Source organism: Oryx dammah, unplaced genomic scaffold (assembly GCF_014754425.2).
Source record: "Oryx dammah isolate SB20612 unplaced genomic scaffold, SCBI_Odam_1.1 HiC_scaffold_27, whole genome shotgun sequence".
NCBI lineage: Eukaryota > Metazoa > Chordata > Mammalia > Artiodactyla > Bovidae > Oryx > Oryx dammah.
The window spans coordinates 66,500,043-66,513,383 of record NW_024070211.1 but is presented as its reverse complement, the minus strand read 5'-3'; positions in this window follow the sequence as shown (position 1 = coordinate 66,513,383).

Below are 13,341 nucleotides of genomic sequence, written 5' to 3'. Positions count from 1 at the left end.
CAAATACAGCTCGAGCACCAATAACAGAGTTGGAAGGGACTAGCGGCAAAGCCTTTGAGAATCCTCTGATGCGAGTGAGCCAAGCAGATTACGACCATGAAACGAGACAGAAGCAAAACTGTATTGATTCTTCTAAGATGCTTGCTGTACATCTGTTTAGAAGGAATAGTCCTAAATGGGTTAAATAATTCTTTCCTCAATTTTAAAAGAGAATGTCAGGTCTCTCACAATTATAAAATAATTTGAAAGTGGAAAACTGTCTATCTTTGGCCTGTGACATGCACGTATTTTGTTATAAATTTTACATTGTTTTATCGTTGTCCTCTTACAGCTATCCAGTTTTCATTTCACGATTACTGTTTTATCCTTTTAGCGTCATCCATTCTTCTGTTATTCTAGTGAATGCCATTGTATCATCAGCCTGGAATAATTCCCTTCATTAGTCTTTAGCATGCCATTTATCTGGCACTGTCTTGGTGCTTTATGTGTGTTAGCACATTTAACCTTCAAAGTAAACCTCAGCAGGTCATAACCACATTATTGTAAAGAAGAAACTTGAGCCTTAAGTGAGCTAAATGACTTGCCCCAAATTGCACAGTTGTCAGGTAGAGAAGAGGGGGGGCTTGTTGGGGGCTGTCATCTCCAAAGCCGTCTTCAAAGCCCTTCATTTACCCATTATCCAGCCCTACCCCCCACTAGGCTCTACTGATGACACAGAAGACACACTGAGATCCTCTGAGGATTCTTCCTGAAGGACACTTAACCCAGTGTGATGGCCTCAGATAATAATGCTGCCCAATGACTCCAGCCACGAAAATCTTCCAGAACCTACAGTGTCCATAATTACTGAGCTTATCACCACACTATTTGCTGCTCTTGCAGGGCAACAGTAGATAAGGGAAAACATTTTAGAGGAGGATAAAATGCACAATGTTAAAAAGGCAAGAAGTGCAGTTGATAAAAATGTAATTACCTGTTTCTTTGTGGAACATGTTTGTAGAGTCTAATCTCTAGTTTTGCTGTTTTTATTGTTGCCAAAAATAAAAGGTGTTTAGGAAAATTATTGTTAAATTTTCCTCTGGGTTTTGTCAAGCAATTTTGCATTACAATTAATTTTTTTTTTTTTTAAGACACTGAACTGTTTATGTACAAGAGCCTCATGAAACTTTGGCTCTTCCTATCCTGTTCCATACTAGGAGATTATGTTCTATAATTAGAAGTGATACATTATTCACTGTCATACTCTTTGAGATCGCTCAAGAGAAGATCTCTCTCCTCTTACATATTTCAGGTTACTGTCCTGTTTTGTTGCTTGGCTTCTCCGGTGGCTCAGTGGTAAAGAACCCACCTGCCAATGTAGGAGATGCTGAAAATGTAGGTTTGATCCCCAGGTCAGGAAGATTCCCTGGAGAAGGAAATGGCAACCCACTCCAGTATTCTTGCTGGGAAAATCCTATGGACAGAGAAGCCTGGAGGGTTACTGTCTGTGGGGTCACAAAGAGACACAACTGAGCACAAACATATGTTCTATTTCAATTATTTTGCTGTTATTACAATCAGTATCATATGTGATGTTTGTGAAACCATACCTCTGAAAGAGAAAGTGGAGCAAAGCAAAAATAAAACAACACACACATATTTTTCTCCACTCTTTCAAATCTGGTCTGTGGGACTAATTCTTCTTTATATTATTTTTGTCTATTTTTTCTGTCATTCTTGTATATTTTTGAAAACTTTTCTACTTTTAGACTCCCAATTTTTGTTCATAATATAACTATTCAGTCTCAATCAAGAATCAAACTGTCAACTATACTTAATAGCAAAGTTACTTACTCATTCAGGAGGGGGTTCAAGGCCACATTCTCCATTCCCCCACCTAAAGCATTTGGCCCTTTCCTCAGTTCAAAAGCCACCTCTGCTTCCTCCAGGGGGAGGAGGGAGGAGAATCCAAGATCAGGAAAGGATGGCCTCCAGCTGTGGCAGAGGATTAAGGCTGATTCTTTCTCTTGGGAGTTCTTTTGCACAGGTATAAAAGAGCCCAGTGGTTGGTGTCCTCTCCTCCAACTGGCTGCTTTGAATTCACTCTTCAGCCCTGCCCCTGCAGTACTCCAGACACAGCCTGGCTCTGTTAGGTCCTAACACCCCTGAAAGTAGCTAACTTTTACAAAGTCCCTCTAGGTCAATTTTTGGCTCTTACTTTATCTCATCCATCCTTGTCCCGCAAACTCCAGAAGCATAGCCTACTCCCAAAGCAGCCAGCTCTCCTGCTGGCCATAGTATCTCACCTTCAGACTTCCTGCTCTGGATCCAACAGTCTCAGTGCCTCCTTGTGGTCCCCAGATGAAGATGTCCAGCTCTCTTCATGGCACCTCTAAGGCCCCTCTAACTAGGTAGAAGTGAAAGGGTGGTACCCACCTCCCCTTTCCCATCAGGGCAAGGAAAAGAACATGCTACAACATTTTGACAACTTCCTCAAAGAAGTCTTCTCTCTTGACTTTTCAGCTTCTCCTTCACATAAACAGATTAAGCTGCAATAACAAATTAAACCCCAAATGTGAGTAGCTTAGCAAAACTATTCTGCTCTCAGGTGAAGCCTATGGGAAATCCAGATGTCCTGTGAGAGCTGCTACTCATGAGATGATCCCAAATCCCAGGGAACTTCAGTTTTGTGGCTTAGCCACAACAGCAAGTCTAGGGAAGAGAATACATGTAGAAGCCATACCCACTAGACCTGAGGTGAAGGTTACTGACCATGAAGAATGCCACGTGACTCAGTACACATTCACACACATGCACATAGCACCATTTATGCTAGACCCAGCTGATTCACACTATACCCAGCTTCTCCTCCCTTCCCAGACAGAAGCTGCTTTTAGGTGCAAAGGAGATTACTTTGCAAATCAACAACAAGGTAGGTGCCAATATCTGAGTTTCTACTTATCAGGCATTTTGGTTAATCACTTTTCTACTCTATACTCATAGGTCCTTTATTGAACTAGAACCTCATTCCTACTCTAATCTGCATGAATTTCTCATTAAATTTCAGGTCTCAGACACACTTATTTCATTTAACAAACCTATTTTAAACAGAAACCATCAAGCAGGATCTGTGCTGGCTACTAGAAACAAAAATGAGCATGAGACAATCTATTCCTCAAGACTTTATGCTGTATTGGGGGAGACAAAATGTGCAAATAAAGCAAAAAAAAACCATGTTGGATGGGGTTCCTACTTAACCCTTTAGAACTTCCAGTGTATTAGGCATCATGACCTCTAGAAGCAAACAAAGTTCAGAGGCACTGGCTACAGATAAGTCATGGGAGGAGAAGGTAGGCAGGGAGGGAAGCATGTATAGGAGGTACGGCAGATGTCACTTAAAGTTAACCCAGCAGACAGTCCTCTCCATCCTCCTGCTTGGAAGCAGAGATGCCTTGATCACAGAGAAAGAGGCATGGTCCTTCCCCCTCCTCAAGTATGGTCTTGAGGTGGGCACAGTTCTGGCCAAAGATGCATAAGATGAAGTCCATCACTGGAGGCTTTCACTTGTAGGATAAAAAGATCTCTAAGAAAAAAGCTTTTTGGTGTCATTCTTCCTGGGGACAATGCCAGCACATGGTACCCTGGAGTTGGAGCACCCATCTTTTAGCCATCAACTATAAATCGAAAAAGAACCAATGCAACATGGAAGATCATGAAGCTATAGTGTCTGGGTCCCAGCTGAAACTGTTGTTATTGAAGACCCTGGAACTGCCAACCAGTAGTTGCTTTGTAAGTTAATAATGAACATCTTCATAAATCAAGCCAATCTTGAATGTCTGTTCAGTTCAGGTCAGTCACTCAGTCGTGTCCAACTCCTTGGGACCCCATGAACCACAGCACGCCAGGCTGCTCTGTTGATCACCAACTGCCAGAGTTCACCCAAATTCATGTCAATTCAGTCAGTAATGCCATCCAACCATCTCATCCTCTGCCATCCCCTTCTCCTCCTGCCCTCAATCTTTGGCAGCATCAGGTCTTTTCAAATGAATCAGCTCTCCACGTCAGGTGGCCAAAGTATTGGAGTTTCAGCTTCAACATCGGTCCTTCCAATGAACACCCAGGACCGATCTCCTTTAGGATGGACTGGCTGGATCTCCTTGCAGTCCAAGGGACTCTTAAGAGTCTTCTCCAACACCACAGTTCAAAAGCATCAATTCTTAGGCACAAGCTTTCTTTATAGTCCAATTCTCACATCCATACATGACTACTGGAAAAACCGTAGCCTTGACTAGATGGACCTTTGTTGGCAATGTAATGTCTCTGCTTTTTAATATGCTGTCTAGGTTGGTCATAACTTTCCTTCCAATGAGTAAGCATCTTTTAATTTCATGGCTGCAATCACAATCTTCAGTGATTTTGTAGCCCGAAAAAAATAAAGTCAGCCACTGTTTCCACTGTTTCCCCATCTATTTCCCATGAAGTGATGGGACCAGATGCCATGATCTTAGTTTTCTGAATGTTGAGCTTTAAGCCAACTTTCACTCTCCTCTTTCACTTTCATCAAGAGGCTTTTTAGTTCCTTTTCACTTTCTGCCATAAGGGTGGTGTCATCTGCATATCTGAAGTTACTGATATTTATCCCAGAAATGTTGATTCCAGCTTGTACTTCTTCCAGCCCAGCATTTCTCATGATGTACTCTGCATACCAGTTAAATAAGCACGGTGACAATACACAGCTTTGACGTACTCCTTTTCCTATTTGGAACCAGTCTGTTGCTCCATGTCCAGTTCTAACTGTTGCTTCCTGACCTGCATACAGGTTTCTCAAGAGGCAGGTCAGGTGGTCTGGTATCCTCATCTCTTTCAGAATTTTCCACAGTTTATTCTGATCCACACAGTCAAAGGCTTTGGCATAGTCAATGAAGCAGAAATAGATGTTTTTCTGGAACTCTCTTGCTTTTTCCATGATCCAGCAAATGTTGGCAATTTGATCTCTGGTTCCTCTGCCTTTTCTAAAACCAGCTTGAACATCTGGAACTTCACGGTTCACATATTGCTGAAGCCTGGCTTGGAGAATTTTGAGCATCACTTTACTAGTGTGTGAGATGAGTGTAATTGTGCAGTAGTCTGAGCATTCTTCAGCCTTGCCTTTCTTTGGGATTGGAATGAAAACTGACCTGTTCCAGTCCTATGGCCACTGCTGAGTTTTCTATGCTGGCATATTGAGTGCAGCACTTTCACAGCATCATCTTTCAGGATTTGAAATAACTCAACTGGAATTCCATCACCTCCACTAGCTTTGTTATAACGATATAGTGATGCTTCCTAAGGCCCACTTGACTTCACATTCCAGGATGTCTGGCTCTAGGTGACTGATCACATCATCATGATTATCTGGGTTGTGAAAATCTTCTACGTATTCTTGCCACCTCTTCTTAATATCTTCTGCTTCTGTTAGGTGCATACCATTTCTGTTCTTTACTGAGCCCATCTTTGCATGAAATGTTCCCTTGGTATCTCTAATTTTCTTGAAGAGATCTCTAATCTTTCCCATTCTATTATTTTCCTCTATTTCTTTGCCTTTATCACTGAGGAAGTCTTTCTTATCTCTCCTTGCTATCCTTTAGAATTCTGCATTCAAATGGGCATATCTTTCCTTTTCTCCTCTGCTTTTTGCTTCTCTTCTTTTCACAGCTATTTCTAAGGCCTTCTCAGACAGCCACTTTGCTTTTTTGCATTTCTTTTTCTTGGGGATTGTCTTGATCCTTGTCCCCTGTACAATGTCATGAACCTCTGTCCATAGTTCATCAGGCACTCTGTCTATCAGATCTAGTCCCTAAGTCTATTTCTCACTTCCACTGTATAATCATAAAGGATTTGATTTAGGTCATACCTGAATGGTCTAGTGGTTTTCCCCACTTTCTTCCATTTAAGTCTTAATTTGGCAATAAGGAGTTCATGATCTGAGCCACAGTCAGCTCCTGGTCTTGTTTTTGCTGATTGTATAGAGTTTCTGCATTGTTGGCTGCAAAGAATATAATGAATCTGATTTCGGTGTTGACCATCTGGTGATGTCCATGTGTAGAGTGTTCTCTTGTGTTGTTGGAAGAGGGTGTTTACTATGACCAGTATGTTCTCATGGCACAACACTATTAGCCTTTGTCCTGCTTCATTCTGTACTCCAAGGGCAAATTTACCTGTTACTCCAGATGTTTCTTGACTTCCTACTTTTGCATTCCAGTTTCCTATAGTGAAAAGAACATCTTTTTTTGGTGTTAGTTCTAAAAGATCTTGTAGGTCTTCACAGAACTGTTCAACTTCAGCTTTTCAGCATTACTGGTCAGGGCACAGACTTGGATTATTGTGATATTGAATGGTTTGCCTTGGAAACGAACAGAGATCATTCTGGCATTTTTGAGATTTCCACCAAATACTGCATTTCGGAATCTTTTGTTGACCATGATGGCTACTCCATTTCTTCTAAGGGATTCCTGCCCACAGTAGTAGATATAATGGTCATCTGAGTTAAATTCACCCATTCCAGTCCATTTTAGTTCGCTGATTCCTAGAATGTCAATGCTGAAACTGAAGTTTCTGTTGCTGAAACTGAGTGTCTGTTGCTGCTAAGTTGCTGCTAAGTTGCTTCAGTCGTGTCCGACTCTGTGCAACCCCATAGACAGCAGCCCACCAGGCTCCCCCGTCCCTGGGATTCTCCAGGCAAGAACACTGGAGTGGGTTGCCATTTCCTTCTCCAATGCATGAAAGTGAAAAGTGAAAGTGAAGTCACTCAGTCGTGTCCAACTCTTAGCAACCCCATGGACTGCAGCCCACCAGGCTCCTCCATCCATGGAATTTTCCAGGCAAGAGTACTGGAGTGAGGAGCCATTGAAGCATCCTGACTCAGAGGTGGTAGAAAAAGTCTTAAGTACTTCTCACAATAATTCTGTAGGGTTGTTCTTGTTCAGTCACTCAGCCATGCCTGACTCTTTGCGACCCCATGGACTGCAGCATGCCCCGCTTCCCTGTCCTTCACCATCTCCTGGAGGTTACTCAAACTCATGTCCATTGAGTCAGTGATGTCATCCAATCATCTCATCCTCCGTTGTACCCTTCTCCTGCTGTCTTCGATCTTTCCCAGCATCAGGGTCTTTTCTAATGAGTTAACTCTTCGCATCAGGTGGCCAAAGTATTGGAGCTTCAGTTTCAGCATCAATCCCTCTAATGAATATTCAGGATTGATTCCCTTTAGGATTCACTGATTTAATCTCCTTGCAGTCCCAGGGACTCTCAAGAGTCTTCTCCAACACCACAACTCAAAAGCATCAATTCTTTGGTTCTCAGCCTTCTTTGCAGTTCAGCTCTCACATCCATACATGACTACTGGAAAAACCATAGTTTTGACTAGATGGACCTTTGTTGGCAAAGTAATGTCTCTACTTTTTAATACGTCATCTAGGTTTGTCATAGGTTTTCTTCTAAGGAGCAAGTGTGTTTTAATTTTGTGGCTGCAGTCACTATCTGCAGTGATTTTGGAGCCCAAGAAAATAAAGTCTGTCACTGTTTCCATTGTTATCCCATCTATTTGCCATGAAGTCTTGGGACCAGATGCCATGATCTTAGTTTTTTGAATGTTGAGTTTTAAGCCAGGTTTTTCACTCTCCTCTTTCACCTTAATTCTATAGGATAGGAAATACTATTATCCCCACTTTCCAGATAAGTAAACTAAGACAGATAATTTAAATCATTGTCTCAAAATCTCAAAAGTTATAAGTAAATGCCCAAATAGAGAATTGAACATGGGCCTAATTCCAAGTTTTTTCTCTTCTTGTTCACTATGAAATCTTATTACCACACATACACACAAAAAGGGCAGAGTTCATTACCACAAAATTATTTGCACAATAACCAGTAGTCAAGAAAAATGGGTACAAAAGTCTACTGAGAAGCAATTTGAATCTATTCTCTCAAGTTCAACAAAAATTTAATGAAGGTCTGCTCTGGATTAGGCACTGGGTTACATAAATGTCCTCACCCAGGACCTTCCTCATGGTTTGAGAAAAACAGCCAGCCTTATATTCTGTAACAGCTTTAGCCTGAATCAATATAATGTCAGAGGTCAGCAGGCAACCAGGTGATTCAATCATGTGTCTAGGGGCAAAATATCTGGAAAACAGAAAACTGGGATTCTTCATGAGCATGGAAAGACAATAGAGTATGAAAAAGTCAATTCATCGTTTGGACTGTCCTCAAAGTCCACATGTTTGATGCCATGTAGGCCAAACATTAGGATGAGTGGTAATAGGAACTTCCCTGGTGATCCAGTGGTTGGAATTTCACCTTCCAATGCAGGGGGTACATGTTCAATCCCTAGTTTGTGAGCTAAGATCCCACATGCCTCTTGGCCAAAAAACCAAAACATGAAACAAGCAAATGCAACAAATTGAATAGTGACTCTAAAAATGGTCCACATCATTAAAAAATCTTAAATAAAAAAAAATCAGTGGTGATATCCTTCATCTCCTCTTAGTTGACTGCTGCAGTGCTTTATTTCCTTTTTTCACCACATACTTCCTGCATGGCTCAGAGGAGGCAAAGCTGCCATAAACTCACCCTTAGGATCCTTAATTCTGAACCTTATGTCACTCTTCTTGGTGCTGCTAAATGTGTATCCTCAGATCCCAGAATGCTTTGCACTAGTGTTGACCCTACTTTCAAATCTTGTGGAGTCAAGGTCCAGAGAATTAGGCACTATCTTTCCCAGGTGGCACTAGTGGTAAGGAACCCACCTACCAATGCAGAGGACATAAGAAACGCAGGTCTGATCCTGGTTGGGAAGATCCCCTGGAGGAGGACATGGCAACCCACTCCAGTATTCTTGCCTGGAGAATCCCATGGACAAAGGAGCCTGTTGAGCTACAGTCCATGAGATAACAAAGAGTCAGACATGAGTGAAGCGACTTAGCACACACAACTGACAGCAGGGTAGCAAGCTGGCTAAGTATCCAGGGATTTAGCTCTTTAATCTCATCAGCAGGGGAGGCAACAACGAGAGTCTTGTGCATAGCTCCAGGTGTAATTTATGAGAAATGCTGAAAATAGGTAGAATAATAATAATAGCAAACATTTATTGAAAGGTGACCTTATTATAACTCCCCTTTTTTTCCCAAGACACCAATCCCCAGGGAAAAAATCTACTTGGTGTCATATTTTCAGAAGTTCAGCTTGCTCTTAATTTCTGTTCTCTGTCTCTCTTCACCTTCTCCTTCTCTCTCTCAGTTCAAATGGGGGAAGTACTGATGATTATCAGTTTCCAAGTTGAGAAAAGCCTCTATGAAAACCCCACAAGACCTAGCCTGCTCGACATTTTCATTGTTGATTTGAACACTGGCAACAAAGCATGCTCACCAAATACTGAACTGAAGCAAAACATTTTAAGAAGACTCTGATGCTAATGCCTGTCAAATGCCACATCCTGTACTTAGCATCAAATGCCAGTTTCCCAATGTTTAAATGAGTATCTGGTTTAAAGCTGAATAAACATTTAAAGATTAGATTTGTGTGTGTGTGTTGCATTGATTTATATTATATATTTTTCTTTAATTTCACAGACAGAGTTAAAGGGGAACTTCAATGTACCAGCTCTTTATTGGAAACACATGAGGTTCTACTCACTGTGATGCCAAAAGTTCAGCTTCTCTGTATACAGGTGCTGAATCAAATCTCAGAGATAGAGTTTTGGGTGATGTAGAAAAGGGCAAATTTACTGCTTAACTGGGCTTCCCCAGTGGTGCTAGTGCTAAAGAACCCTCCTGCCAATGCAGGAGACATAAAAGGTGCAAGTTCGATCCCTGGATTGGGAAGATCCCCTGAAGAAGGGCATGACACTCCAGTATTCTTACCCGGAGAACCCCATGGACAGAGGAGCCTGGTGGGCTACAGTCCATAGGGTCACAAAGAGTCAGACATGACTGAAGTGACTTAGCACACGTGCAATGCATAACCAGTCAAAGGAGGACACAGCAGGCTAGTGACCTCAAAACTGTGTGTCCCAACTTGAAGAAGATAGAAGTTTTATAGCAATTTTTCAAAGAGAGAGTGATCAATTCGTGGATATTCTTCTGATGGGTTGGTGGTTAGGTATGTAAGAGTCAACATCAACTTTCAGGTCCAATTGGTCTGTGGTCTACATGCTTGCGGGCAGCATGCCATTCCTAATCTTCATTAATTTCTCCCACCTGGAGGGGATTTCAGTATCTGCAAAATAACTCAAAGGTATTGTTGCATGTATCCACTGATGGGGATTTAGGACCTTGCCCCAAGATGGCCCTTGACAGTTTGTTTCTCCTTGGGCTCCCATTCCTCCCCTTCCTTAATTAACATCTGCTTGAATCTTCCCATTGGAATTCAGGGAGGGTCATGGAGGCTGAACAAAGGCTGTTTCCTATAATCAAAGAAATGAGGGACACGGAAAGGTCTTGGGTCCTGAAGCCCAACAAGGCCTGCATGGTGTCAACTGTACTTATTGCGGTAGGCAGAATAGTGGCCCCTAACGATGCACACATCCTAATCCCCAGAGTTTATGAATATATTATATTCAAGGCCAGGAGAGAATTAAGGTTGCTATTCAGCTAACCTTAAGATGAGGAGATTAGTCCTGATTATCTGGGTGAGCCCTCTGTACAGTACACAAGGTCCTTTAAATGTGAAAAAAGGAGGCAAAGGTTAAAGTCTGGGAGGGACTTGAAAATGCTGTGCTGCCATCATTGAAGGTAGAGGAAGAGGCCACAAGCCCAGGAGTGCAGGCAGGTGAGGAAGCACATCTTCTCACAGAACCTCAGAAGGAACACAGACCTCCTGTACCTTGATATTAGCCCAGTAAGACCCATTTTGAACATCCAACCTCCAGAAATGTAAGATTTAAAGATCTATCTTGTTTAAAGATCTATCTATTTTGTGGTAATTTGCTATAGCAGCAAGACAAACTAATACAGCTAGGTTCCCTTTTACATGTTTTTTTATTTGCTCTTCACTACAGCTGAAGCATTTGTCTCCATTTTACAAGTGAGAAAATTGAGATTCAAAGAAGTTAAATGACTTGCCTAGGGGCATAAAGCTATTCGGTGACAGAGTTCAGACCTGAGTCTGCCTGACCACAGATTCCAGAATCTTTACTACACTCTGTGCTCCACGTCAGTGGTTAACACATGATTGATGGCAGACTCCTCATCCTGAAGTGAATATAGGAAGGAGTGAATATAGCAAGGAGTGAATATAGCAACTTTTTAAAATAAAATTAGAATCAGAGCAGAAAAAGAAATAAAAGGAATCCAAATTGGAAAAGAAGTAAAAACTCTCACTGTTTGCAGATGACATGATCCTTTACATAGAAAACCCTAAAGACTCCACCAGAAAATTACTAGAGCTAATCAATGAATATAGTAAAGTTGCAAGATATAAAATCAACACACAGAAATCCCTTGCATTCCTATACACTTACAATGAGAAAATAGAAAGAGAAATTAAGGAAACAATTCCATTCACCATTGCAACAAAAAGAATAAAATACTTAGGAATATATCTACCTAAAGAAACAAAAGACCTATATATAGAAAACTATAAAACACTGGTGAAAGAAATAAAAGAGGACACAAATAGTGGATTGAAAGAATCAATATAGTGAAAATGAGTATACTACCCCCAAAGCAATCTATAGATTCAATGCAATCCCTATCAAGCTACCAATGGTATTTTTCACAGAACTAGAACAAATAATTTCACAATTTGTATGGAAATACAAAAAAAAAAAAACCTTGAATAGCCAAACAATCTTGAGAAAGAAGAATGGAACTGGAGAAATCAACCTGCCTGACTTCAGTCTCTACCAAAGCCACAGTCATCAAGACAGTATGGTACTGGCACAAAGACAGAAATATAAATCAATAGAACAAAATAGAAGGCCCAGAGATAAATCCACACACCTATGGACACCTTATCTTTGACAAAGGAGGCAAGGATATACAATGGAGAAAATCTCTTTAACAAGTGGTGCTGGGAAAACTGGTCAACCACTTGCAGAAGAATGAAACTAGAATACTTTCTAACACCATACACAAAAATAAACTCAAAATGGATTAAAGATCTAAATGTAAGACCAGAAACTATAAAACTCCTAGAGGAGAACATAGGCAAAACACTCTCTGACATAAATCACAGTAGGATCCTCCATGACCCACCTCCCAGAATATTGGAAATAAAAGCAAAAATAAATAAATGGGACCTAATTAAAACTTAAATGCTTCTGCACAACAAAGGAAACTATAAGCAAGGTGAAAAGACAGAATGGGAGAAAATAATAGCAAACAAAGCAATGGACAAAGAATCAATCTCAAAAATATACAAGCAACTCCTGCAGCTCAATTCCAGGACAATAAATGACCCAATCAAAAAATGGGCCAAAGAACTAAATAGATATTTCTCCAAATAAGACATATGGATGGCTAACAAACACATGAAAAGATGCTCAACATCACTCATTATCAGAGAAATGCAAATCAAAACCACAATGAGGTACCATTTCATGCCAGTCAGAATGGCTGCTATCCAAAAGTCTATAAGCAATAAATGCTGGAGAGGGTGTGGAGAAAGGGGAAAACTCTTACACTGTTGGTGAGAATGCAAACTAGTACAGCCACTATGGAGAACAGTGTGGAGATTCCTTAAAAAACTGAAAATAGAACTGCCATATGACCCAGCAATCCCCCTGCTGGGCATACACACCAAGGAAATCAGAATTGAAAGAGACATGAGTACCCCAATGTTCATCATAGCACTGTTTATAATAGCCAGGACATGGAAGCAACCTAGATGTCCATCAGCAGATAAATGGATAAGAAAGCTGTGGTACATATACACAATGGAATATTACTCAGCCGTTAAAAAGGATACATTTGAATCAGTTCTAATAAGGTGAATGAAACTGGAGCCTATTATACAGAGTGAAGTAAGCCAGAAAGAAAAACACCAACACGGTATATTAACACATATATATGGAATTTAGAAAGATGGTAATGATAACCCTGTATGCAAGACAGCACAAGAGACACAGATGTATAGAACAGTCTTTTGGACTCTGTGGGAGAGGGCAAGGGTGGGATGATTTGGGAGAATGGCATTGAAACATGTATAATATCATATATGAAATGAATCACCAGTCCAGATTTGATGCATGATACTGGATGCTTGGAGCTGGTGCATTGGGATGACCCAGAGGGATGGGATGAGGAGGGAGATGGGAAGGGGGTTCAGGATGGGGAACACATGTACACCCATGGTGGATTCATGTCAATGTATGGCAAAACCAAT